The 27,329-nt window shown below is 42.3% G+C and overlaps 2 long non-coding RNA genes across 2 annotated transcripts in view; one reads left to right on the top strand and one right to left on the bottom strand.

Annotated features, from left to right (window-relative positions):
- LOC137215670 (uncharacterized) overlaps positions 1–12,708 on the top strand; it is a 65,530-nt gene extending 52,822 nt beyond the window's left edge. Inside the window, exon 3 of the long non-coding RNA XR_010939374.1 lies at positions 12,383–12,708. This is a non-coding gene — a long non-coding RNA (uncharacterized lncRNA). The remainder of the gene's footprint in view (positions 1–12,382) is intronic.
- The window catches only part of LOC137215668 (uncharacterized), a 55,005-nt gene continuing 36,036 nt past the window's right edge, over positions 8,361–27,329 (bottom strand). The window contains exons 3-4 of the long non-coding RNA XR_010939370.1: positions 14,470–14,520; positions 8,361–8,661 (exon numbers count right to left, since the gene is read on the bottom strand). This is a non-coding gene — a long non-coding RNA (uncharacterized lncRNA). The remainder of the gene's footprint in view (positions 8,662–14,469; positions 14,521–27,329) is intronic.

Here is a 27,329-nt window from a genome sequence, read left to right as displayed (position 1 = left end):
TTCTAAGAGGGAAGTTTATAGCAATACAATCCTACCCTAAGAAACAGAAAACATCTCGAATAAACAACCTAAACTTGCACCTAAAGCAATTAGAGAAAGAAGAACGAAAAAACCCCAAAGTTAGCAGAAGGAAAGAAATCATAAAGATCAGATCAGAAATAAATGAAAAAGTACTGAAGGAAACGATAGAAAAGATCAATAAAACTAAAAGCTGGTTCTTTGAGAAGATAAACAAAATTGATAAACCATTAGCCAGACTCATCAAGAAAAAAAGGGAGAAGACTCAAATCAATAGAATTAGAAATGAAAAAGGGGAAGTAACAACTGACACTGCAGAAATACAAAAGATCATGAGAGATTACTACAAGCAACTCTATGCCAATAAAATGGACAACCTGGAAGAAATGGACAAATTCGTAGAAGTGCACAACCTGCCAAGACTGAATCAGGAAGAAATAGAAAATATGAACAGACCAATCACAAGCACTGAAATTGAAACTGTGATTAAAAATCTTCCAACAAACAAAAGCCCAGGACCAGATGGCTTCACAGGCGAATTCTATCGAACATTTAGAGAAGAGCTAACACCTATCCTTCTCAAACTCTTCAAAAATATAGCAGAGGGAGGAACACTCCCATAATCATTCTACGAGGCCACCACCACCCTGATACCAAAACCAGACAAGGATGTCACAAAGAAAACTACAGGCCAATATCACTGATGAACATAGATGCAAAAATCCTCAACAAAATACTAGCAAACAGAATGCAACAGCACATTAAAAGGATCATACACCATGATCAAGTGAGGTTTATTCCAGGAATGCAAGGATTCTTCAATGTACACAAATCAATCAACGTGATACACCATATTAACAAATTGAAGGAGAAAAACCATATGGTCATCTCAATAGATGCAGAGAAAGCTTTCGACAAAATTCAACACCCATTTATGATAAAAACCCTCCAGAAAGTAGGCATAGAGGGAACTTTCCTCAACATAATAAAGGCCATAAATGACAAACCCACAGCCAACATCGTCCTCAATGGTGAAAAACTGAAAGCATTTCCACTGAGATCAGAAACAAGACAAGGTTGCCCACTCTCACCACTCTTATTCTACATAGTTTTGGAGTTTTAGCCACAGCAATCAGAGAAGAAAATGAAATAAAAGGAATTCAAATTGGAAAAGAAGAAGTAAAGCTGTAACTGTTTGCAGATGACATGATACTATACATAGAGAATCCTAAAGATGCTACCAGAAAACTACTAGAGCTAATCAATGAATTTGGTAAAGTAGCAGGATACAAAATTAATGCACAGAAATCTCTGGCATTCCTATACACTAAGGATGAAAAATCTGAAAGTGAAATCAAGAAAACACTCCCATTTACCATTGCAACAAAAAGAATAAAATATCTAGGAATAAACCTACCTAAGGAGAAAAAAGACCTGTATGCAGAAAATTATAAGACACTGATGAAAGAAATTAAAGATGATACAAATAGATGGAGAGATATACCATGTTCTTGGATTGGAAGAATCAACATTGTGAAAGTGACTCTACTACCCAAAGCAATCTACACATTCAATGCAATCCCTATCAAGCTACCAGTGGAACTTTTCACAGAACTAGAACAAAAATTCTCACAATTTGTATGGAAACACAAAAGACCCCGAATAGCCAAAGCAATCTTGAGGAAAAAAAAAACAAAAAACAACAAAGCTGGAGGAATCAGGCTCCCTGACCTCAGATTATACTACAAAGCTACAGTAATCAAGACAGTATGGTACTGGCACAAAAACAGAAATATAGATCAATGGAACAGGATAGAAATCCCAGAGATAAGCCCACACACATATGGTCACCTTATCTTTGATGAACAAGGCAATAATATACAGTGCAGAAAAGAGAGCCTCTTCAATAAGTGGTGCTGGGAAAACTGGACAGCTACATGTAAAAGAATGAAATTAGAACACTCTCTAACACCATACACAAAATAAACTCAAAATGGATTAAAGACCTAAATGTAAGGCCAGACACTATCAAACTCTTAGAGGAAAACATAGGCAGAACACTGTATGACATCAATCACAGCAAGATCCTTTTTGACCCACCTCTTAGAGAAATGGAAATAAAACCAAAAATAAACAAATGGGACCTAATGAAACTTAAAAGCTTTTGCACAGCAAAGGAAACCATAAACAAGACGAAAAGACAACCCTCAGAATGGGAGGAAGTATTTGCAAATGAAGCAACTGACAAAGGATTAATCTCCAAAATTTACAAGCAGCTCATTTAGCTCAATATCAAAAAAACAAACAACCCGATCCAAAAATGGGCAGAAGACCTAAATAGACATTTCTCCAGAGAAGATATACAGATTGCCAATACATGAAAGAATGCTCAACATCATTAATCATTAGATAAATGCAAATCAAAGCTACAATGAAATATCATCTCACACTGGTCAGAATGGCCATTATCAAAAAATCTACAAACAATAAATGCTGGAGCGGGTGTGGAGAAAATGGAACCCTCTTGCACTGTTGGTGGGAATGTAAATTGATACAGCCACTATGGAGAACAGTATGGAGGTTCCTTAAAAAAACTAAAAATAGAACTACCATATGACCCAGCAATCCCACTACTGGGCATATACCCTGAGAAAACCATAATTCAAAAAGAGTCATGTACCAAAATATTCATTGGAGCTCTATTTACAATAGCCAGGACATGCAAGCAACCTATGTGTCCATCAACAGTTGAATGGATAAAGAAGGTGTGGCACATATATACAATGGAATATTACTCAGCCATAAAACGAAACGAAATTGAGTTATTTGTAGTGAGGTGGATGGACCTAGAGTCTGTCATACAGAGTGAAGTAAGTCAAAAAGAGAAAAACAAATACCGTATGCTAACACATATATATGGAATCTAAAAAAATGGTCATGAAGAACCTAAGGGCAAGACGGGAATAAAGACACAGACCTACTAGAGAATGGACTTGAGGATATGGGGAGGGGGAAGGGTAAGCTGGGACAAAGTGAGAGAGTGGCATGGACATATGTACACTACCAAACGTAAAATAGATAGCTAGTGGGAAGCAACCGCATAGCACAGGGAGATCAGCTCAGTGCTTTGTGACCACCTAGAAGGGTGGGATAGGGAGGGTGGGAGGGAGGGAGACACAAGAGGGAAGAGACATGGGGATATATGTATATGTATAACTGATTCACTTTGTTATAAAGCAGAAACTAACACACCATTGTAAAGCAATTATACTCCAATAAAGACGTTAAGAAAAAAAAAAAAGATGTGTATGTACCTGTATAATGGAATATTACTCAGCCACAAAAAGAATAAAATAATGCTATTTAAAACAACATGGACGGACCTAGAGAACATTATGCTTAATGAAATAAGACAGAGGATTACAAATACTGTATGATCACTTATAGGTGGAATCTAAAAAAATAATACAGAAATTTTTATACAAAACAGAAAGACACTCACAAACAGAGAAAACAAACTTACTGTTACCAAAGGGGAAAGGGAGGGGAAAAGGAACAAATTAGCATATGGAATTAACATATACAAACTATTATACATAACATAGATAAGCAACAAGGATTTACTGTATAGCACAGGGAATTTTATTCAATATCTTATAATAACCTATAATGGAATATAATCTGCAAAAAAAAATCAGCATGCTGTACAACAGAAACTAACATTATTTTAAACCATTTCTACTTCAAAAGAGAGAAAACGATTTCCCATATATTTTTATGGCTTGATAGCTTACTGCTTTAGTGCTGAATATTATTCCATTCCCAGAATATACTAGAATATATTTTTCCATTCATCTACTGAAGGACACCTTGGTTTCATTCACATTTTGGCAATATTGAATCAAGGTGCTAAAAATATCCATATGCAGATTCTTGTGGACAAATGTTTTTAACTCCTTTCAGTATACATCCACGAGAACACTTTCTGGATTGTACAGTAAGAGTATGTTCAATGTTGTAGAAAGTGTCAATCTGTCTTCCAAAGTAGCTCTATTATTTTTCATTTCCACCAGCAACGAACGAGAGTTCCTATTGCTCCACATTCTCTACAGCATTTGTTGCTGTCATTGTTCCACATTTTGGCCTGTCTAAGGGTTACATAGTGGTGTATCATTGTATTTTTTATTTGCATTTTAATGACAGCATGTAATCTGGATTATTCTTCCATATACTTACATGCAAAGTGTCTGTATTCTCTGGTGAGGTGGCTGTAAATTGTGTTGGTCCACTTTTTTTTTTTGGTCCACTTTTTAACTGAGCTGCTTTTCTTGTTTTTTCCTACCCAATCTGTATTTTATTTATTTTCTTGCCTTATTGCATGAGCAAGGGACATCCTTGATTTTTAACTGAATTTAGTGGGAAAGTTTCATATTTCTTACCACTAAGCACAATGTAAGGTGAAAATTTTTGTAGATTTTTGTTATCAACTTGAGAAAACTCCTATTTATTTCTATTTTACTGAGAGTTTTCATGAAGAATGAGTGTTGGATTTTTTAAAAAAGTCTTCTGCATCTATTGATATGATAATATAGTTTTCTTCTTTAGGTTGTTAATATGATGGCTATAATTATTTGATTTTAGAATGTGGAACAGGCCTTGCATACCTGGGATAAATCCTTCTCATTCATGGTATACAATTCTGTCAAAACATTATTGGATTCAATTCGTTAATTTTTTTTGAGGAGTTTTGCATCTAAGTTCTGGAGAGATATTAGTCAGTAGTTTTCTTTACTATTCACATTTTTGTCTGAGTTCCCACATTGTGTTTTTGGTGTCAGACATTCATTTGAGGAAATTATCAGTCATTTAAAAAATATTTTCTGGGGCTTCCCTGGTGGCGCAGTGGTTGAGAGTGCGCTTGCCGATGCAGGGGACACGGGTTCGTGCCCCAGTCCGGGAAGATCCCACATGCCGTGGAGCGGCTGGGCCTGTGAGCCATGGCCGCTGAGCCTGCGCGTCCGGAGCCTGTGCTCTGCAACGGGAGAGGCCACAACAGTGAGAGGCCCGCGTACCGCAAAAAAAAAAAAAAAAAAAAAAAAATATATATATATATATATATATTTTGTTTTCTATTTTTCTCCTGCTATACCCATTATGTATATGTCATAGCATTTTTAGTTGTTCCACAATTATTATTTGGTTCTGTTGGTTTATTTCCAGCCCATTTTCTCTTTTGTTTTGAGATTTGAAGTTTTCTCTTGATAGGTACTCAAGCTCAGAGACATTTATCCTCAGCCAGCTCTTTGGCTGCTAAAATGAAATACAGAGACTTGGTAGTTTATAAGCATCAGAATATTTTATTCTCATAATGGTTGAGGCGCTGTCCCTAACTAAGGCCCTGACGCTGGTCCTAACTAGACGCTGATGCTGTCCCTAATGTAGGCCCTGATGCTGTTAATAACTAAGGTCCTGACACTATCCCTAGCTAATGTCCTGACACTGGTCCTAACTAAGGCCATGACACTGTCTCTAATTCCCTAAGTCTGTCTTTAACTAATGGCCTTTTCCCCTAATTACGCTATGACACTGGCCCTAACAAAGGCCCTGACACTGTCCCTAAGGCCTTGACATTTCCCTAAATAGACACTGACACTGTCCCTAACGTAGGCCCCAATACTGTCAATAACTAAGGTGCTGATGCTATCCCTAAGTCCCTGACACTGTCCCTAACTAACACTTATACTGTCTCTTACTAGGGGTCTCAAGTTTTCTCTAACAGAGGCCCTGATGCTGTTCCTAACTAAGGCCCTGAAGCTGCCCCTAACTAATGTCCTGACAATGGCCCTACCTAACGCTCTGAGTCTGGCCCTATTAATGTCTTGATAGTGTCCCTGAGGCCCTGACGCTCTTCCTAACTAAGGACTTGATGCTATGTCTCCCTAAGGCACTAACATTATCTGTAACTAACTACCTGACTCTTTCTGTAACTAACACCCTAACTTTGTCCCTAACGCCCTGACACTACTCTTAACTAAGGCCCTGACAGTTTTCCTAAGTAACAGCCTGAACTGTGTCTAATTAAAGCCCTCAAGTTATCTCTAACTGAAGCCTTGACATTCTCCCTAACCAAGGCCCTAATGCCATCCCAAGCTAATGGCCTGAGCTATAACTTATGAAGACCCAAACCCTGTCCCTAAGACCTTGACACTCTGCCTCATAGACTAGGCTGTCACTAAATAACACCCTGATCCTGTCCATTACTAAAGCCCTGAATATGTCCCTAAGAAAGTCTCTGAAGTGTCCTTAACTAACGGCCTGAACTGTCTCTAACTAAGGCCCTCAAGTTATTTCTGAGGTCCTGACAATACTGTCCGTAACTAAGGCTCTGTTGCTGGCCCTAACTAACGTCCTGATGCTAAACCTAATTGAGGCCCTGATGTTCTTCCAAACTAAGGCCTTGATGCTGATTCTATCTGAGGCCCTAAAACTGCCTGTAACTAATGACCTGACTCTTTGCCTAACTAACACCCTAATTTTGCCCCACATTAATGCCCTGACACTGGTCGCCCTGATGCTGACCCAGTCTAAGGCCTTGATGATGTTCCTAATAGCCTTAGATGCCCTCACCTAAGGCCTGACCCTGTCCCTAACCAAGGCCCTGACCCTCTTCCTAACTACGGTTGTGATGATGTCTCTACTTAAGGCACTAAACTGTCTATAATAAGAGCCCCAACTCTTTCCCTAACACCATGATGCTGTCCCTAATAGCCTCATATATCTCTCAATAATGCCCTGATCCTGTCTATAACTAAGGCCCTGAGTATGTCCCTAAGACCCTGATGCACTCTCTACCTGAGGCACTGACACTGTCTATAATAATGACCTGACTCCTTCCCTAACTAACACCCTGATGCTGTCGCTAACTGAGGCTCTGAAGATGTCCCTAAGTAACAACCTGAACTGTGTCTAATTAAGGCCTGCAAATTATCTCTAACTGAAGCCTTGACATTCTCCCTAACAAAGTCCCTGATGCTGTCCCAAGCTAATGAATGGCCTGAACTGTAACTTACAGATTCCCTAACCCTGTCCCTAAGACCCTGCCACTCTCCCTAACTTAGGCCCTGATGCTGTCCCTCAGAACTTAAGTGGTCACTAAATAATGTCCTGATCCTGTCCATTACTAAGGTCCTAAATATGTCCCTAAAAAAGTCTGTGAGGTGTCCCTGACTAACAGCCTGAATTGTCTCTTACTACGTCCCTCAAGTTTCCTCTGAAGTCCTGACACTGTCCCTAACTAAGGCCCTGATGCCCTTCCTAAGGCCTTGACGCTGTCTCTACCTGAGGCCCTGACACTGTCTACAATAATGGCCTGCCTCTTTCCCTAACTATTACCCTGACAATGTCCCTAATAGCTGCAGACAACTCAACAATAACACCCTGACACTGGTCATACCTACATCTCTGATTCTGGCGTTAAGTCCATGAGAATATACCTAAGGAACAGCCTGAACTATTTCTAAGTCCCTGACGGTGACCCTAATAGACTGAGATATCCGACACTATCACCCTGATCCTGTCCATAACTAAGGCCTTGAATATGTCCCTAAGAAAGTCTCTTACGATATCTCTAACGGCCTGAACTCTCTCTTACTAAGGCCCTAAGTTATCTCTAACTGAGGCCCTGACGCTGTCCCTCATAGCATATACTGTCACTAAATAACGTCCTGATCCTGTCCATTACTAAGGCCCTGAATATGTCCCTAAGAAAGTCTCTGATGTGTCCTTAACTAATGGCCTGAACTGTCTTATACTACGGCCCTCAAGTTTTCTCTGAGGTCCTGACACTATCCCTAAGGCCTGGTTGCTGGCCCTAACTAACATCCTGACACTGTCCCTAACTGAAGCCCCCATGTTCTTCTTAACTAAGGCCTCGATGAAGTCTCTACCTGTAACTAATGACCTGACTCCTTACCTAACACCCTAATTATATTCCTCACTAATGCCCTGACACTGGTGCTAACTCCAGCCCTGATATGCTGGCCCTAACTAATGACCTGACACTGACCCTTACTAAGGCCTCACCCCGGGGTTGTCCCAGGCTGCTGGGCAGTGTTCTCTTGTCCGCATCTCTAGCCAGCTGCCTGCCATTGGCCACTCTAAGATTCTGCAATGCAGTGGTCCCACGTGGGACGTGCCTGAGTAGGCTCACCTGCAGGAGGAGGGCCATGGCCACTCTGCCCTCCAGGAGACTGAGGCTCAGGGTAGGAATCGCTCAGCCAGTGTCTGGAAACAGGGTTCTATGTCCTTGTTTGTTGTAAAAACCCTTGGAGTTACCTCTAACATTTTTAAAATAGATCTCCCCCAGCATATTTATAACGTAAATTATTTGCTGCATTAAAATTCAGGAATGACATTAGTAGAATGGGCAGAAAGACACAGGATGCCCCCACAATGATCTATCACTTGGAGGATTTAAAATTCTAATGAAAACACTCATTCTCATCACCCTCTTGGGCGTCAGCACAAGGCGGGAATCAGCTGCATCCTTTATTTATCCCTCTGATTTTCCAGAACCTTTCCTTCCAGGAGAAATCTCTGGGCTCTGCGGGAGCTGTGAGTGGTGGCCAGCAGGTAAATCTGAGACTGAAAAGCAGGAGGAAGAGAGACAGAGGAGGAGATGAGAATCGGTGACGGGGGGAAGCAGGGGCGTCCACGTTCAATCGCAGGCTGAGAGTCTGGGTTAGTCTCCAGCAAAGCTAAGGACCACCAGGGTCTGGCCCTACTGGCCTTGTCACCTGTGTGGGGACGGGGGGCAGCCAAATCACCATGGCCACTTTCAGAGAAATCAGGGAGGTGGGAGGGCACCCCTGAGAGCCAGATGGAAAATGGTCATGCTGTGAAATAATAAGATGCCCTTTTCAGAAAAGTGAAGACTGTCCCCTTGGTCCTCAAAGACTTGCAAATACTCTGTGTCCTTCTGGAGGCATGCCGAAGCCTTCAGCCTTTGAGGGCAGTAATGGGAGTGCATCTGGGCTCAAAACCATCCAGCACTCACTCCCTGAGGGTGCTGAGGATGGCCCGTGTCCACCCCTCGGGTGCTGTGGGGCCTGAAATCCCCTGATCACCGAGGACGGGAGGGGCCGCACAGACACTCCCCTGGACCACCGGGAGCTTGGCTGCTGGGCTACGGTCCTTTATCAGATACATGGTTTGCAAACATCTTGGGCCACTTTGGATGTTGGATTACCTTATTCCTTGCTCCTTTTATACACAACTGTTTTTCATCTTGAGGAAGTCCAATGCATCTATTTTGTCTTTTGTTGCTTGTGCTTTTGGTAGATCTAAGAAATCATGACCAAATTCAAGGTCATGAAGATTTACTCTCATGTTTTCTTCTCTCAGTTTTAGAATTTTGTTTCTTGCATCTAGACCTTTGATCCATTTTGTGTTGATTTTGTATACGGGATGGGGAGGGAGGTAAGGGTCCAACTTTATTCTTCTGCGTGTGGGTATCCAGCTGTCCCAGCAACTGTGCTAATTGTTTGGGAGAAAATATTTGCAGATGATGTGACCAACAAGGGCCTAATTTCTAAAATATACAAACAGCTTATAAAACTGAAAAAAAATCAAGAAGTGGGCAGAAGGTCTAAGTAGACATTTCTCCAAAGAAGACATACAGATGGCCAATAGGCACATGAAAAGATGCTCCACATCGCTAATTATTAGAACAATGCAAATCAAAACTACAATGAGGTATCACCTCATAGCAGGCAAGATGGTCATCAATAAAAATCTACAAATAAATCCTGGAGGGGGTGTGGAGAAAAGGAAACCCTCCTACGCTGCTGGTCAGAATGTAAATTTGTGCAGCCACTATGAAAAGAAGCATGGAGGTTCCTAATAAAACTAAAAATAGAGTTGCTGGGGCTTCCCTGGTGGCACAGTGGTTAAGAATCCGCCTGCCAATGCAAGGGACACAGGTTCGAGCCCTGGCCCAGGAAGATCCCACATGCTGCGGAGTAACAAAGCCCGTGTGCCACAACGACTGAGCCTGCGCTCTACAGCCCACAAGCCACAACTACTGAGCCCACATGCCACAACTACTGAAGCCCGAGTGCCTAGAGCCCATGCTCCCAACAAGAGAAGCTAATGCAATGAGAAGCCCACGCACTGCGACCAAGAGTAGCCCCCACTCGCCGTAACCAGAGAAAGCCCGCACACAGCAATGAAGACCCAGCACAGCCACAAATAAAAAATAAAGTAAATAAATTTATCAAAATATAAGTAAAATAAAAATAGAATTGTCATATGAACCAGCAATCCCACTCCTGGGCACATATCCAGAAGACAAAACTATAATTCGAAAAGATACATGCACCACTATGTTCATAGCACCACTATTCACAATAGCCAAGACATGAAAGCAACCCGTATGTCATCAACAGATGAATGGATAAAGAAGATGTGATAAATATATACAATGGGGGGCTTCCCTGGTGGCGCAGTGATTGAGAGTCCGCCTGACGATGCAGGGTACACAGGTTCGTACCCCGGTCTGGGAAGATCCCACATGCCGCGGAGCGGCTAGGCCCGTGAGCCATGGCCGCTGAGCCTGAGCGTCCAGAGCCTATGCTCTGCAACGGGAGAGGCCACAACAGTGAGAGGCCCGCGTACAGCAAAAAAAAAAAAAAAAAAAAAAATATATATATATATATATATATACACACACACACACACACAATGGGATATTGCTCAGTCATAAAACAAAGTGAAATAATGTCATTTGCATCTACATGGATGGACCTAGAGCTTATCATATTAGTGAAGTCAGACAGAGAACGACAAAGAACATATGATATTACTTATATGTGAAATCTAAAATGAGACACAAATGAATCTACAAAACAGAAACAGACTCACAGAGATAGAAAACAGACTTGTGGTGGCCAAGTGGAAGACAGGGGAGGGATGGATTGGGAGTTTGGGATTAGCAGATGCAAACTATCATATATAGGATGGATAAACAACAAGGTCTTACTGTACAACACAGGAAACTATATTCAGTACCCTGTAATAAACCATATGTATATATGTAATAAACAGTACGTGTGTGTGTGTATATATATCTGAATCACTTTGCTGTACAGCAGAAATTGACACAGCATTGTAAGTCAACTATACTTCAATGAAATAAATTTTTAAAAAACTAGGTTGAGATTATACCATCAATTAGTTTGAAGACACTTTTATAAAGCAGGCCTTATTTCCCTTGTCCTTTCATCCTGGGTCACATGTATAACAGATAGAAACTAACCACGATTACTCCAGTTTGTACTCATATCACACAGAACTTTAACTGTTGAACAAACCATTAATTCCAATTACACCATGGGATGTCCTGATCCAATATCAAATTTGTAAACCTTGTATCAAGCCTGCAGAATCCACTAAATTTGGAAATTCAAACTGAAATGAAGCCAACTATCCCATGACTTCTCCAAAACTAGTCATACGACAATCAATTGGAAACCATACACAATCAAATGAATGTAGACAGAAACAGCTATACCTTTCCTTTTTTTTCCTTTTAGATGAAGACGGTATTTAAGGTGATGTCTTGGGCCATTTCAGGGTGTTACTCAATTTCCTGGGTATCTCCCATGCACATAGGAGGTACACATGTTAGTTAACTTGTTTGTGCAACTATATGAAGGTAGCTAATACCACAAAACTCTATACGTAAAATGAATTAAATGGTAAATGGCATGTTTTGTATTTTTAATGACAAAGAAACAAAAGTTTAGTGCTGATACTTCTTACAACATAAATGAATATTAAAAACATTCTTAGTGAAAAAAGCCATGCAGAAAAGGCCACCCAGATCCCATACTCATCTTGCCTGCTTCAAATCCATCAAGGTTGTCCAAATGAGGGGGAAACTCAGTAATGGGTCCAGAAAAAGAAAACTGGATCGGGAGGGAATAGGACATTTTCATACAGTTGGGACAACAGGCGAAATTTGAAGTGGGTCTGAGTATTAAATTCTAATGTAGACATCATGGTTTCCTCTTTTAGGGGTTATGTGTTGATTCCTCAGGAGAGTGTCTCTCTCCCTATCCCATGGCTTCTCCAGAACGAGTCATGGTTTTGTGAGCATTTTGTGAAGTGGCAAATGTGAGTACTTTTGCCATTACTGAAGCTTTTCTGTACATTTTCAATTACTGGAAAGTAAATTAATTTTCAAAACAAGCATGTCAGCACTATGCCAGAAAATCAGATAAGACAGTCAACAAACTTTGTTGTAGAGGCCAAGACTTACCCAGACAAAGTTCAACCAAAATTGTGACTGGTATTTCCTTTGTAGGAGTCCACATGGTATTAAGAGGCACAGTGAGAGGGACTTCCCTGGTGACGCAGTGGTTAAGAATCCATCTGCCAATTCAGGGAACACGGGTTCAACCCCTGGTCCGGGAAGATCCCACATGCCGTGGAGCAAGTAAGCCTGTGGGCCACAACTACTGAGCCTGTGCTCTAGAGCCCATGCATCACAAGAGAAGCCACTGCCATGAGAAGCCCACGTACTGCAACGAAGAGTAGCCCCCGCTCGCCGCAACTAGAGAAAGCCCGCATACAGCAACGAAGACCCAACACAGCCAAAAATAAATGAAATAAATTTGTTTTTAAAAAAGACATCATGAGAGGAGTATATTAGTAGCTACCAAGTCTTGGGTCCTGCGATTACCTGGGGTGCAGTAGAAACAGTGAGATTTTAGCATTAAAAATTTTCACATTACTTCAAAAAATGTTAAAAAAATAAATTCAGTAAAGTTGCAAAACATGGAATCAATACGCACAAATCAGTTTTGTTTCTATACACTTAACGAACCATCAGAAAGAAAAATTAAGAAAACAATCCCATTTACAACTCCATCAAAAAGAACAAACTATTTAGGAATAAATTCAACCAAGGAGATGAAAGACCTATACTCAGGAAACTATAAAGCATTGATAAAGAAATTAAAGACACAATGGAAAACAATATTCCATGCTCGTGCATCAGAAAAATTACTATTATTAAAGCGTTTATTCTACCCAAAGCCATCAACAAACAGAACCAGGAAAACCAGACACCAGATTCCAAAGAATGACACTGGTCACCATCTACACTGCACATAAAACTAACTAAAAGCCCACAGTATTCTACATTAAACCTTTTCTCTCCTGAGTCCCCTGAAGATGCACCCCACCTACCCCACAGTCAGCTGCACAGGAGGATTCTCCACACTTTCTCATTTTTTCCTCTCGTGACATCTCCTCACCAGTGGGTCCTGAGAAAAGCCAGCTCCAGTCAGTATAGACACTGCCCCGTGGTCCAGAAACCTAAGCCCCGACAGGAGACAAAGCTCCCGTCAGCTTGTCACAGAGCAAAGTCTGTGGGCCGGATGCACCTGTGCCCCCAGGGTCACACAGGTGTATACATTGCCCGCTGTGGGACATCAGAGAAGTACCGGGAGCACCACACTCACAAACCCAGAGGCCTCATCCTGAATGCTGTTCTGCTGTTTATACTAAGTTTGGAAATCCGAACTGAAATGGAGCCAAGTATCTCTCTGTATCTTCTCAAAAGATGGTTAACAATTAATTAGAAACCGTACGTAATGGAATGAATGTAGACACAAACTTTACAACGTAAACCAAAATTCACTCAAAATGCCCACAGACAAGTTTAAATTACCAAACTATAAACATTCTAGAAGAAAACAGAAAATCTAGGACTTCCCTTGTGGTGCGGTGGCCAAAGGTGGTCCGCCTGCCAATGCACGGGACACAGGTTCGAGCCCTGGTCCAGGAAGATCCGCAGAGTAACTAAGCCCATGCGCCACAACTACTGAGCCTGTGCTCTAGAGCCCATGCTCCACAATTAGAGAAGCCACCGCAATTAGCAGCCCGCGCACAGCAATGAAGAGTAACCCCTGCTTGCCGCAACTAGAGCAAGCCCACGTATAGCAATGAAGACCCAACGCAGCCAAAAATAAAGAAATAAATAAATTTATTAAAAAAAAAGAAAATCTACATGACCTTGGGTCTGGTGATGCGTTTTAAACACGCAACACCAAAAGTCAATCTACAAAAGAAAAATAATTGATAATGTGGACTTTATAAAATTAAAAATTTCTACTCTATGAAAGAACTTATTCAGAAAACCAAAAGACAAACCACAAACTGGAAGAAACTATTTCCAAAACACATATCTGATAAAAGGTTTGTACTCAAATTATACCAAACAGTGCCATTAAAATTTGGTAAAGATTGAAACACACACCTGGCCAAAGAAGATAAACAGATACTAAAACAAGCATACAAGAATATACTCAAGATGCTGGTGGAATGCATGTACAACCAAGATTGGGAGATGGTTTGGCAGTTTTTTCCAAATCTAAGTAGTCTTACCTTAGGATCCAAGAAGTGTACGTCTTGTGTTTAGACAACTGCTTTGAAAACCTGTGTTCAAACAAAAACTAGGATCAAGTAATGCACAGCAGCTCTATTCATAATGGCTAAAAACTTAAAGATATCAGGATGTCCTTCTGTAGATGAATTCATAAGCAAATTAGGGCACATCCATGTCAAGGGGAGTAGAATATACCACCCCAATATATGTCCCTTTAACAAAAGGATTATTTTGGACTGATTAATTTAAAAAAGAGCAGACCCAGGAGAATTTTTGAAAACCAAGTAGAAAATGCCCTTTTATGAGGTAAATTTACATTTATTAAGGGTATCTCCATTTGTAAGTGTATGTCCCTCTCTGGACCAGGAATTGATGACTAAATATCAAGAAAGACTTGTCACGACTTCCCTGGTGGTCCAGTGGTTAAGACTTCACACTCCCAATGCAGGGGCCTGGGTTCGATCCCTGGTCACGGGGCTAGATCTCACATGCTGCAACTAACCCCTGGTGCAGCCAAATAAATAAATATTTTTAAAAAAAAACCTTGTCAATGAAACAGGTCTGGATGGAAATCTGCATAACAACCATCCCCTTGTTTACTGTGCTTTGCCTAAAACCTCCCTTAAATGGCTTCCTCCATTCCCTAACATCTTTCTTCTGTTCTTAGCTGAAGGTAGCCTTTAAGGTAATGGCTTGGGCCAGACTGTTTTCCTGGGTATCTTTCAAGTATACAGAAGGTATGCATGGTATATATTAATCTTCTGATTGTTTTTCTCCAGTTCATCTCCCTTTCATTACAAGGGGGATCTCAATGAAGAACATAGAAAGGTAGAGGGAAAATTATTCTTCCTCTCCTATACATGCAATGCAATAATATTCAGAGATATAAAGGAATGAATCATCAACCCGTGCAAAAAAAATAGATGAATCTAACACTTATATTGCTAATATATTCTTTTACGAACCCAGTCTGAAGTGTTACACACTCTATGACCTCATTTATATGACATTCTAGAAAAGGCAAAACAGACACGGTAAACAGTTTGTGGAATATGTGATTGAAAGGTCCGTATGATAATTTAGTAGTGAGTACCTGTCACTATGCACCTGGCTACACCCACAGATCTTTACAGCCCAACAAGTAAGTTATAATCTATTCAAATTTACTTACTTCGGATGTGGGAGTGTCAAAGACTGGCATACAGAATGTAACAAACAATCTAACTGATTTAGAAAAGTATGAAAAAAACTCACGGTTGGTGGTGGGACAAAATGGGCCGACCTAAGTTAACTTTGGAAATGAGAGGACTCTGTAGGCCAAAGGCAAAATATGCCATACACACACAGCGGACTCTGTAAGTTCTTTCCCATGGGGAGTAGTAGCCAACAGTACTGGCACTACTATATCAGTCATCGGATGGAACAAGCACTGCATTTATTTATTTATTTTTAGGTTCACTTTTCTATTGATTTTTTTTTACATCTTTATTAGAGTATAATTGCTTTACAATGGTGTGTTAATTTCTGCTTTATAACAAAGTGAATCAGTTATACATATGCCGATGTTCCCGTATCTCTTCCCTCTTGTGTCTCCCTCCCTATCCCACCCCTCCAGGCGGTCACAAAGCACCGAGCTGATCTCCCTGTGCTATGCGGCTGCTTCCCACTAGCTATCTACCTTAGTTTGGTAGTGTATATATGTCCATGTCTCTCTCTCGTTTTGTCACAGCTTACCCTTCCCCCTCCCCATATCCTCAAGTCCATTCTCTAGTAGGTCTGTGTCTTTATTCCTGTCTTACCCCTAGGTTCTTCATGACATTATTTTTTCTTAAATTCCATATCTATGTGTTAGCGTACGGTATTTGTCTTTCTCTTTCTGACTTACTTCACTCTGCATGACAGACTCTAGGTCTAGCCACCTCATTACAAATGGCTCAATTTTGTTTCTTTTTATGGCTGAGTTATATTCCATTGTATATATGTGCCATGAAAAATGGTGGAAACCAGGTTTCTTACCACTGGAGTGAGAAGTCACAAACAAAAGAAGGTTGCAATATCCATGTCATAACAGACCAGGTTGGAGACATCAGTATAAACTCTCTTTAGCCTAACAGAGACACACATAGTTCCACACGGAAACCTTTATGATTATGCGTATGTGCACAGGCTGGGATACAGGCACATATTTCCAGGTACTGTCAGCTGAGCACGTTCAGCTCCAACATGTAAGTCTTTAATACCATTCTCTAATAAAAGGAACAAGGGCTCTTTGAAGAAAGGGCTGATGCTAGGACTGAGACAGTAAATGTACGAAACAGGATAATCTTAAAATATCAGAGAGTAAAGAAGTACCAAAAATTTAAAAAACCCCAAAAAGAAAAATTATGTAAAATGAAAACAAGGGCAAATGGAAGAAGCTCTCAACAGCCAAAGCAAGAATGAACTAAGCAGTCTAATAATGTAGAGCCGGATGATAACCAAAAGTTTACACTAATTATTCACGTGTCCAAACTGGTACAAATAAATTACACAGTTTTTGATGAATGGTGTTAAACAGAAATCTCCTGTGCAGAAAGCTTCTAAACAATGTATAGAGCCACTCAGCTGTCCATCAAGGATGTGAAGCTCACCCCTCTCTCCTCAAGTGTGGCTTCTGCATTATGACTGCCTCCTACATAAGACACACAGGATGGACATGGGAAAAAATTAACCTCACTGTGGGAAAACTTCACAAACACTACCTCAGCCTGGTGACCAAAGTTAAGAATATAAGGAAGAAGTTCCCTTAAGAGCCTGTTCTCTTGATATACAGTGAAGAGGAGTCACTTTACCTCTGTGGTCTGCTTTTTCAAAGCCAAGTCTAATTACAACAAAATCACCAAGCAAATCCCAGCGCCTGGCAGTCTATACAATACCTGAGCAGCCCTCCCCTACACTGTCAAGGTCATGGAAACAAGGAGAGTCTCAGCAACTGTCAGAGCCCAGAAGAGACTAAACAGACATGATGACCCCATGCCCTATGAGACCCTGGAACAAGGAAAGGTATAACAAAGGGAACATGAATAGAGACCTCAGTTAATAGTAAAGTATCAATATTTGTTCATTATTTGTGATGATTCTGTAGAAAATTAGACAGGAAAAGTTAAACATCAAATAAGAGAAACCTACTGTAACAAACTGGAAGTCTAGAGGAGAAGGGGGATTTCTTTGTAAAAACACATTACCAAAATGGACCCTAAATGAAGGAAAACACAAAAAGGCCAATTAACCACTGAGGAACCTCTTCCCCTACTGGCTATCCTATCACTGTTCCAGGCTTTCCCTCTCCCGGGACAGGGAAGGAGCAGGGACAGAGCTGTTTGGCACCTCCCCTAGTATATGACCTCACCCAGTGTCTTCACCTCCCCCAGCCACGCCTACCCAGTGAGGACACCTGAGGAAGGGTCAGGGATTATCGACTGAGATGAATCAACCAGGACTTTTTCTTTTCCCAGCGACTGGACACACTTACGGAAGTAAAATAAATTAGTATTTATTGTAAGGGTAGAAATAATTTAATACTTGCAAGTGGCAACTTGAAGAATGAGTTTGGACCTGGCAGGTCTAGTGTCTCACACTGTCTCTGTGTGACCTTATTTCTTTCCAAACCTTTGTCCTGCTCAGTGCCTTTGGGAGACTCCATTCACAGGCACAGGCTCTCTCACTGCCCTTGGGCCAACAGAAATTCTAGGCTGACAACCACCCACCATCCTTTTTCCAAGAAAATTTTCTCTTTTCTTGGGTTCTAAGAAAAGTCATCGTTTTGAATACCTTTGGCCTGGCTTGGGTTTCACTTTCATCCTTGACCCATCACCAGAAGATGGAAAATGGGACTGGCTAGATGTGGGTTGTAAACCCATCTTCGAGCTGGGTGGAACATGGGGTCATCCTTCTGGAACTATCTGGACTGGAAGCAGGTGAGATGTAATTCCCAAAGGAAAACTGAGGCACTAGGCTTGGACATGAGAATAGATGCTGGCTGGGAGAAAGCAGCAGATTCTATGTCAATGACAGCTCACTGCACAACACAGAATCTGACACAAGAGGAAGAAAGGGGTTCTCTTAGGGTCAGGGGCTGCAGCAACTCATCCAGTGCTCTTACTGTCCTCCCAAGACTGCAAGTTCTTTCACTTGCTGAAAAGGCAGGATCATTTTTGTTGGTAAACTCAAGTCTCCTGCCTTGGGCATCAGGCCCTCACATCTCAGAGGATGGCCCAAAACAGCCCATGTGCCGTCAGAAGACACACAGACCTCATTCCTGCCCCTGAGAGGTGGGAGCCCTTGAGTTATGCCATCTCCCTGGCCATATTAACTACCCATCCCTGAAAAGTAATACTGCTCCTTTTCCAGTTTCTTCTCTCTCCTTTTCTAAGGGAAGAAACCAAATGCTAGGGTTGTAAGGACACTTGTGCAATGAAGTAACGGGAGGCTCGAGAATTATTCCATGCCATGGAACCCATAATTGGCAGGTTTCCAGAGGCCACATGGATGCATATGGCTCTCCAAGACAATCCAGTCTCAGTGTGAACCTCCCATTGGGAGGCCCAGTTTCTCCCATAACTTTGATTCTTAATGAATATGAATGTCAAAATTTTTCTAACAACTAGTTCTAAATTATTACCCACACTTGTTATTGGTAGACTTTACTTGACTAGTCATTATATCGTAATGTTTCACTGTGGTTTTTAACTTGTATTTCCCTGATGATGGGGGAAGTTGACCACCTTTACTGGTTTATTGGTTCTTTGGATTTTCTTCTCCGTGAAAAGCCTGTTCAAGTCTTTTGCCCATTTTTCTATTGGGTAGTCTGTCTTACTGATTTGATTTTCAGAAATACTTTATTATACTCTGTGTACTAGTTTTGTGTCATGCAACTGTATTACAAATATATCATCTTCCATTGTGGGTGTTTTAATTTTCATTTCCTTTGTGGCTCATGAAGATCAACATCTTTTTATGTTTATTAAGCATTTGGACATGCTCTTGTGAGAAGGGTTCAACTCTTTTTGTACAGTTTTTTTATGTGTTGTGTAATTTGCAAGAGGTTACTGATTTGTAGGAGTTCTTTTTAATATATCATGGGTATAAGTTCTTTGTCAGATAAATATACTATAAATGTTTTCTTTCTGCCCATGGGTTGCTTTTAGACACTAAAATGCTTGTCTTGATGAACATAAATTCTTAATAAAATTCCATTAAAAAAAATTTCTAACACCTAAGAGGACAAAGGATTGAAGGGCCATGGTGTGCTGTATGGTGGTTGTGTCAGGGACACACTCAAATATTTAGAGGGTTATTACCTCTCTTGGCAGGCTACGAGGCTGTGAAGGCTCTGAAGGGGAGGCCCTTTTCTCAACCACATGGATGTTGGTAGTTGAAACATCTTAAAGGAATGTCTACACTGCGCAGGTAGCTGTTCCATTACTCAGCAGCATGGTCAGCTCACTAATTGTCCGTGGGGTCTTGACAGGGCCCAGGCTGAACTGAGCTAGAGGACCACAGATGCCTGCCTGAATGGTCAGAGGCCAAGGATTGTCCTGCCTGAGACTTGATTGTCTATTGCTACCCACTCAGATGGGACAAAGGATGCCTGCAGCCCCAGGAGGGTCCCACCAGCCCTCAAGTAGCCAGGGGGCTGGCAGGTTGCTACACCCAGTCCTGCATTAATCCACACATGTCCACTGAGTGCCCTCCTGTCTGGGCACTCTGCTGGAACTGGGGCTGCCCAGGCAGAGCAGGGCCAACACCACCTTTCCCAGATGGGAGGACAGGAATAACTGCACTGTTAACAAGGATGCAACCATGCATGACTCCAGACACCCTCCACAACCCGTGACTGACACCGCGTTCGATGTGAAACACTCAGAGACAGTACAGAAATTTCACTCTTTTCTCAGAGCCCAGGACTGGGGGATAGAAAGACAGTGGTCCAGCTCACCTCCCTGACTCATGTGTGACCCTGGGCAAATCCTATCCATCCTGGAGACCTCAGAGAAGATAAAGGGAGGACAATGGGGGCCAGTTATGCTTAAACCTAACCCTAACCCTAAGGAACCCTAACCTCTAACCCTAACACCCTAACCCCAGACCCCTAGACCCTCTACCCTGACTCTCAAACCCTGACCCCTGACACTTAAACCCTGACCTGACTCAAACCCCAGACCTAAACCCTAGCCCAGGGGATACCGAGGGATGATGGTACTCTGGAATAAACCAAGGGATTCATGACCTTGCATTTAGCAATAGTTTCTTAGATCTGACACTAAAACACACGCAATGAAAGAAAAAAACCGATAATCTGGAGTTCCTCAAAATTACAAACGTTTGTACATCAAAAAAGCCTCTCCAGAAAGTAAAAAGACAGCCCACAGAATGGAAGAAAACATAGGCACATTATATATCTAATAAGAGACTTTATCCAGAATATATCAAGAACTTTTTACCACTCAGTAAAAGGGCAACCCAAGTTTTGAAAGGCACAAAGGACTTGCATGGACTGTTCTCCACACAAGGCATACAAGCGGTCAACAAACACATGAAAAGATGTCACACATCAGTAGTCATGATGGAAATGCAAATTAAAACCACAATGTGATAGCCCTTCACACACACTAGAATGGTTATATCAAAAATAAAAATAACAAATGTTGGCAACAATGTAGGGAAATGGGACCCTTAAACTTTACTTATGGAAATGTAAAATGGTGCAATCTATGTGTACAAATATTTGGCATTTTCTCAAAAAAATAAAAATGTAATTATCATATGTTTCAACAACTCCACTCCTAGATATATACCCAAAGAACGGATAACAGTGTTCAAATAAAAACGTATACACCAATATTCATAGCAACACTGTTCACAATAACCCAAGGTAGAAACAATTAAAATGTCCACCAACGGGTGAATGGATAAGCAAAATAAGGTAGATCCCTAAGCTGCGTTATTCTGTCATATGAAGGAATAAAGTAAAATTGTGCAGCTGCTGTGGAAAACAGTATGGCGGCTCCTCAAAAACTTAAACGTGGAATTAACGTATGATCCCTCAATTCTGCTCCAGGGTATACACCCAAAATATTAGAAAGTAAGGAATGGAACAGATATCTGTACCCCATATTCATAGCAACATTATTCACAGTAGGCAAAAGTTGGAAGCAACACAACACATCCTTCAACAGATGAATGGATAAGTACAGTGTAGTATATACGCAGTGGAATATGATTCAACCTTTAAAACTAAGGTATTTCTCACACAGGTTACAATGTGGATGAACCCTGAAGTCATTATACTAAGTGAAACCAGCCAGACACGAAAAGGACAAACATTCTATGATTCCACTAGTATGAGGTACCCAGATAAGTCAAATTCAAAGACAAAGTAGACAAAGGTTGCCAGGGGTTGAGGGGAATAAGTGTTTAATGGTTACAGTTTCACTTGGGGAAAATGAAAAAGTTCTGGAGATGGGTGATGAGGACGTTTTTACAACAATGTGAATGTATTTAATGCTATAGAAATGTATAATTAAAATGACTTAAATGATAAATGTTATGTGTTTTCAATCACAATGAAAAAAAACGATACATGTTACAATATGGATAAACACTGAAAACATCCTAAGTGAAAGAAGCCATACAGGAAAAGCCACGAGATCATACTCATCTTGTACACTTTCAATCCATGAAGGTTTTTAAAATGAGGGAAAGCCCAGTGATGGTTCCAGAAAAATAAACCTGGATCAGAATGGGAAAAGACATTTCCACAAAGTTGGGGCAGCTGGTGAAAGCTGAAGTGGTCCTGTGGATAGGATTATAATGTGGAAACCATAATTATCCCTCATTTTGGGGTTATGTCCTGGTTCCCTGGGAGACTGGCCCTGTGTTGGCTAAAACACACTGTAGTATTTGGTGTGAATGTAGAAAACTTTGTATTGCTATTTAAAATTTAAACTTTAAATTTACTAGAAAATACCTTTCAATACAACCATGTCAGTAACATGCCATAAAATCAGAGATGACATCAAACATTGCTAGAGAGGTCAAGACTTCTTACCCAGACCAAATTCAACCAAAGTGGTGATGCTAATCACTTTGTCCACATGGTATTGAGAGGCACCGTGGGAAGATAATATTAGGAGCCACTAGGTCTTGGGTGCGGTGGATGACCTGGATGTAGAGGAAAACAGTGGGATTTCTGAATTCTAGGTTTCTACATAAAACCACCAAAAAAAACCTGTCAGAACTAAAAAAATGAATTTAGTAAAACTGCAGGATCATTTGTGATTCTATACACTAATGATGAACTATCAGAAAGAGGAATTAAGAAAACAATTCCATTTATAATCTCATCCCCCAAAAAACTAGGAATAAATTCAACCAAGGACTTGAAAGACCTGCACACTGAAAACTAAGACATTGATGAAAGAAACTGAACAGACAAAAATCAATGGAAAGATATCCCGTGCGCATGGGTGAAAATATTGTGAAAATGTCCATGCTACCCAAAGCAATGTACACATACACGCAACCACTACCAAAATTTCAATGTCATTTCATAGAAACAGAACAAACGATTTTAACATCTGTGTGGAGCCACAAAGGACCCAGAAGAGCCAAAGCGACCCTGAGGAAGGAGAACAGGCTGGAGGCATCTCGCTCCGTGACTTCACACTACATTATGAAGCTACAGTCCCAAAATAGTGTGGAATTGGCACAAAAACAGGCACACGGAGCAGAGAGCCCAGAAATAAACCTATAGGTATGCGGTCAGTTCATTCACAAGAAAGGAGCCAAGAACACACACCAGGGCAAGGACAGTCCCCTCAATGAACGGTGCTGGGAAAACCAGATGCCACACACCAAAGAACAACACTGCACTCTGTCTACACCACACGCAAAAGGGGCCAAAAACCCAGTTTTCCATATCAAGCCCTTCCTCTCCTGGGTCCTCTGAAGACAGACACCCTCAGCGGTCAGCAACGTACAGGAACCTTCTCCCCACTTTTCCTCACATTTTCCCTCAGCGGCATCACCTCCCGGCAGGTCCTGAGGAGACCAGGCTCCTGTCAGCATGAACTGGACCCCCCAGTGTCCCAAAGCTGAAGCCCCAGTGGGTCCTGAGGAGACCCGGCTTTTGTTAGTGTGGACTTGACCCCAGCTTGTCCCGAAGCTCGGCCATCAGCGTGGACTCAGCCCCACGTGTTCCAGAAGCCAAAGCCCCAGCAGGTCCTGAGGAGACAGGGCTCCTCTCAGCATGAACACGAACAGCATGATCTGAACAGACATCCCGCCGAAAAAGATATACAGGTAGTAAAAGTCGTACAGAAACAAGCTCAGCATCATATACCATTAGGGAATTACAAATTAAAATCATGAGCTATCACAGCACACCTATTAGGACTGCTAAGCTCCAAAACTATGACAATACCAATTGCTAGAGGGCGAGGAACAAAAGGAACTCTCCCTCATAGCTGGGGGGATGCATGTGCGGCCACTTTGTAAGACAATTTGGCTGATTTTCCAAAGCTAAACAAGTCTCATGTTGGGCTCCAACAATCATGCTTCCAGTATTTAGGCAACTGCTTTGAAAATCTATGTCCAAATGCAAACAAGGATGCAATTATGCACAGCAGCACGTCCATAATGGCTAAAAACTTGAAGCAATCAGGATATCCTTCAAAAGATGAATGCATAAGCAAACTGGGGTACATCCATGTCAAGGCGAGTAGAATATGCCACCCTAAAATATGTCTCTCTGGCATAAGGATTATTGGTCTGCTTAAAAAAAAAAAGGAAAAAAGGCTTCTCTGGTGGCTCAGTGGTTAAGAGCCCGCCTGCCAATGCAGAGAACACGGGTTCGAGCCCTGGTCCTGGAAGATCCCACACGCCGCAGAGCAACTAAGCCTGTGCGCCACAACTACTGAGCCTGCACTCTAGAACCCGCGAGCGACAACTACTGAGCCCGCGGGCCACAACTACTGAAGCCCGCATGCCTAGAGCCTGTGCTCCACGACAAGAAAAACCACCGCAATGAGAAGCCCACGCAGTGCAGTGAAGAGTAACCCCTGCTCACCACAACCAGACAAAAGCCTGCACGCAGCAACGAAGACCCAATACAGCCAAAAATAAAATAATAAATTTATTTTTAAAAAATGTCAGAAAACTGAGATTGCCGTTTTATGAGGGACATTTACAATAGAGAAATCTCCACTTATAAGGGTATGTCCCTCTTTGCACCAAACATAGAAGGATAATAAAATCTTAAGTAACTCTTTCCAATGGGGAAGTCCTGACTTAATGTGCAAACAGTCATACCCTTGTTTACTGTGCTTTGCATGATAACCTGCCATAACTGGCCTTCCCCCCTTCCCCAGCATCTTCCTTCTGTTTTTAGCTGAAGACAGTATTTAAGGGGATGGTCTTGGTCATTACAGGGAGTGAGTGACTCAGTTTTCCGTGGTATCCCCCCTGTATCCAGAAGGTATACATGTTATTAAACTTCTGCTTTTCTCCTGGTAGTCTGTCTTTTATTACAGGGGCAGGGGAGGGGGGCCTCAACCAAGAACCTAGAAAAGTAGAGGGAAAATTGCTTTTCCTCCCATACACGTGCAGTGAAATCCTACTCAGCAGAAGGAATGCACCACCAACCTATGGAAGGACATGGATAAATCTTCACTATGTACTGCTAAGTGAAAGAATCCAGTCTGCGGAGGCTGCACACAGTATGACCCCATTGATGACGTTCCGGGAAAGGCAAAGCTACGTAGATGATAAGCAGATCATGGGGTGGGGGGTTTGAAGAAGTCCATGTGATACTCTAGGGTGGATACCTGTCACTATGCATTTGTCTAAGCCCACAGATGTGCATAGCCCAAGGGGCCAATCATAATCTATTCAAATTTAGTTATTTAGGATGTAGGAGTGTTGCAGGATGGAATACATAATGTCACAGAATCCAACTGTATTAGAAATATATGGAAACAACTCACTGTAGGGGATGGGATAAAAGGTGCTGACCTAAGTCACCTTTGGAAATGAATGGAATCTGCAGACTAAAGGCAAAATGGACCGTATATAAACAGTGGGCTTTATTCTACGAAGTTCTTTCCAGGGTGTAGTAGCTAACAGTTCTGAAACCTCTGCACATGTAACCTGGAAAGGAGCAATGCACAGATAAATGGCAGATGGTGGGAGCCAGGGAGCCAGCCACAGCCTTGCTGTGGGAGTGGGAAGTTACGGATAAGCAAGGGGAGAGCCTCTGCCCTCGTAATCCTGGATCTGGGCTTCCTGGGAGGATGCTGACTGGCGGGGGAAACACACAGATCTTCATGCTGGGAAGACCCTGCAGACATAGGAATTTCACACCCCATCTTTCCACCCATACCTGCTGGAAACATTCAGCCCTCCATAATCAGTCAATGTCTCACCCCCAGGCAGATAAAGAGCATGAGGGTCTTGCTTACCCCTAAGCTGTCCCAGAATCCAGGCCCTGGGGGTGGAGCCAGGTTGGGGGTTCCTGGGCCTCTGAATCCAGGCCCCGGGGGTGGAGCCAGGTTGGGGGTTCCTGGGCCTCTGACCAGCAGGTGAGAGGAGGGAGGAAGACCGGTCCTGAGGACAGAGGTTCCCTCAAGTCTGTGAGCCCAGGAGCCCCGATGGGGTTCATTCCCAGTGCGGACATGGGCGGGGCCTGCAGTGGTTCTCTGTTCCCCCTGGGCCACTTTGATGAAGCCATGGCAGCACTGGGCCCAGACGTCTCCTGGAGGTGTCTCAAACTCTGACAGAGCGGTTTTACAAAGGGACAGGAGAACGGAGCTGAGCCCCTGACAGCCACTCCTTTCTGGCTCTGAATTGCTTCCAACAGGACCGCAGTCACCTGCATGTAGTCTGCTGTGACCTACCTGCCCCCACTGGCCTTTCCTCTTCCTCCCTGTGATGATTCCCGTGACATTTCCAGCCTGGACCCCTCTCCCAGGCCAGACGCCTCTGTCCAGCCACTGCACCCCCATCTCACCTTGGGGGCTAACAGGCCCCTCAGAGGACTGGGCCTGCAGCTCCCCACACCCAGGAGCAGCCCCACCATCCCAGGTTGCCGAGCCCAGGCACCGGGTGTAACCAAGCAGGACCCTACTGGGCCTTCCCAGGACAGACCCCTCCCCCACATGCTCTGCTGTAGCTCCTCTCTGAAGTGCCTGGATAACAGTATCTGCTGCATGCTTCCTGAGTTGTTTCACAGATGCTAAAACCACCACCAAGTGGAAGAACTTAACTACTTGATGATCATGAACAGGTAGCCCCGGAGCTTCTGGCGCCTAAGAATTTATAATGTTAACCGCCTGTTACCTCACCATCAACCAGAGAATTGTGCACCAGCTGATCACATACCCTGCGACGCCCCTCCTTCACCTGGCCTTTCATATTGCTTTACTGAAATCCTTCAGGGAGCTTGGGGTTTTAGAGCACAGGCTGCCTGGCCTTGAATTGGCACTTTTACAATTAAGGCTGCACCTTCCTTCACCACACCCGGTGTCAGTAGACTGGCTTTACTGCACTCAGACAAGGGGACCCAGGTTTTGTTCGGTAACACTGGGGTCTCCCAGGCTCCCACCCTCCTTGTACCCCAGTGACTGTCATCTGCTCCTCCAGTCTTGTTGCAGCAAAAGTAGAAATGAAGTTTCCCCTGCCCTGAGAACAAGGAAAACAAAAGGAACAGCGAACAGGCTAGAGAAGAAACATAACCTGGTCTGAAAGAGTTAATCACTCCTTGTTTTCCTGTCACTCATTTGTAGTAACTAGATTTGTACTTTACAAAGCTAACCTCACTCCC

Source organism: Pseudorca crassidens, chromosome 20, assembly GCF_039906515.1.
Source record: "Pseudorca crassidens isolate mPseCra1 chromosome 20, mPseCra1.hap1, whole genome shotgun sequence".
Classification (NCBI taxonomy): domain Eukaryota; kingdom Metazoa; phylum Chordata; class Mammalia; order Artiodactyla; family Delphinidae; genus Pseudorca; species Pseudorca crassidens.
This window is presented reverse-complemented; position numbering and strand designations above follow the sequence as displayed.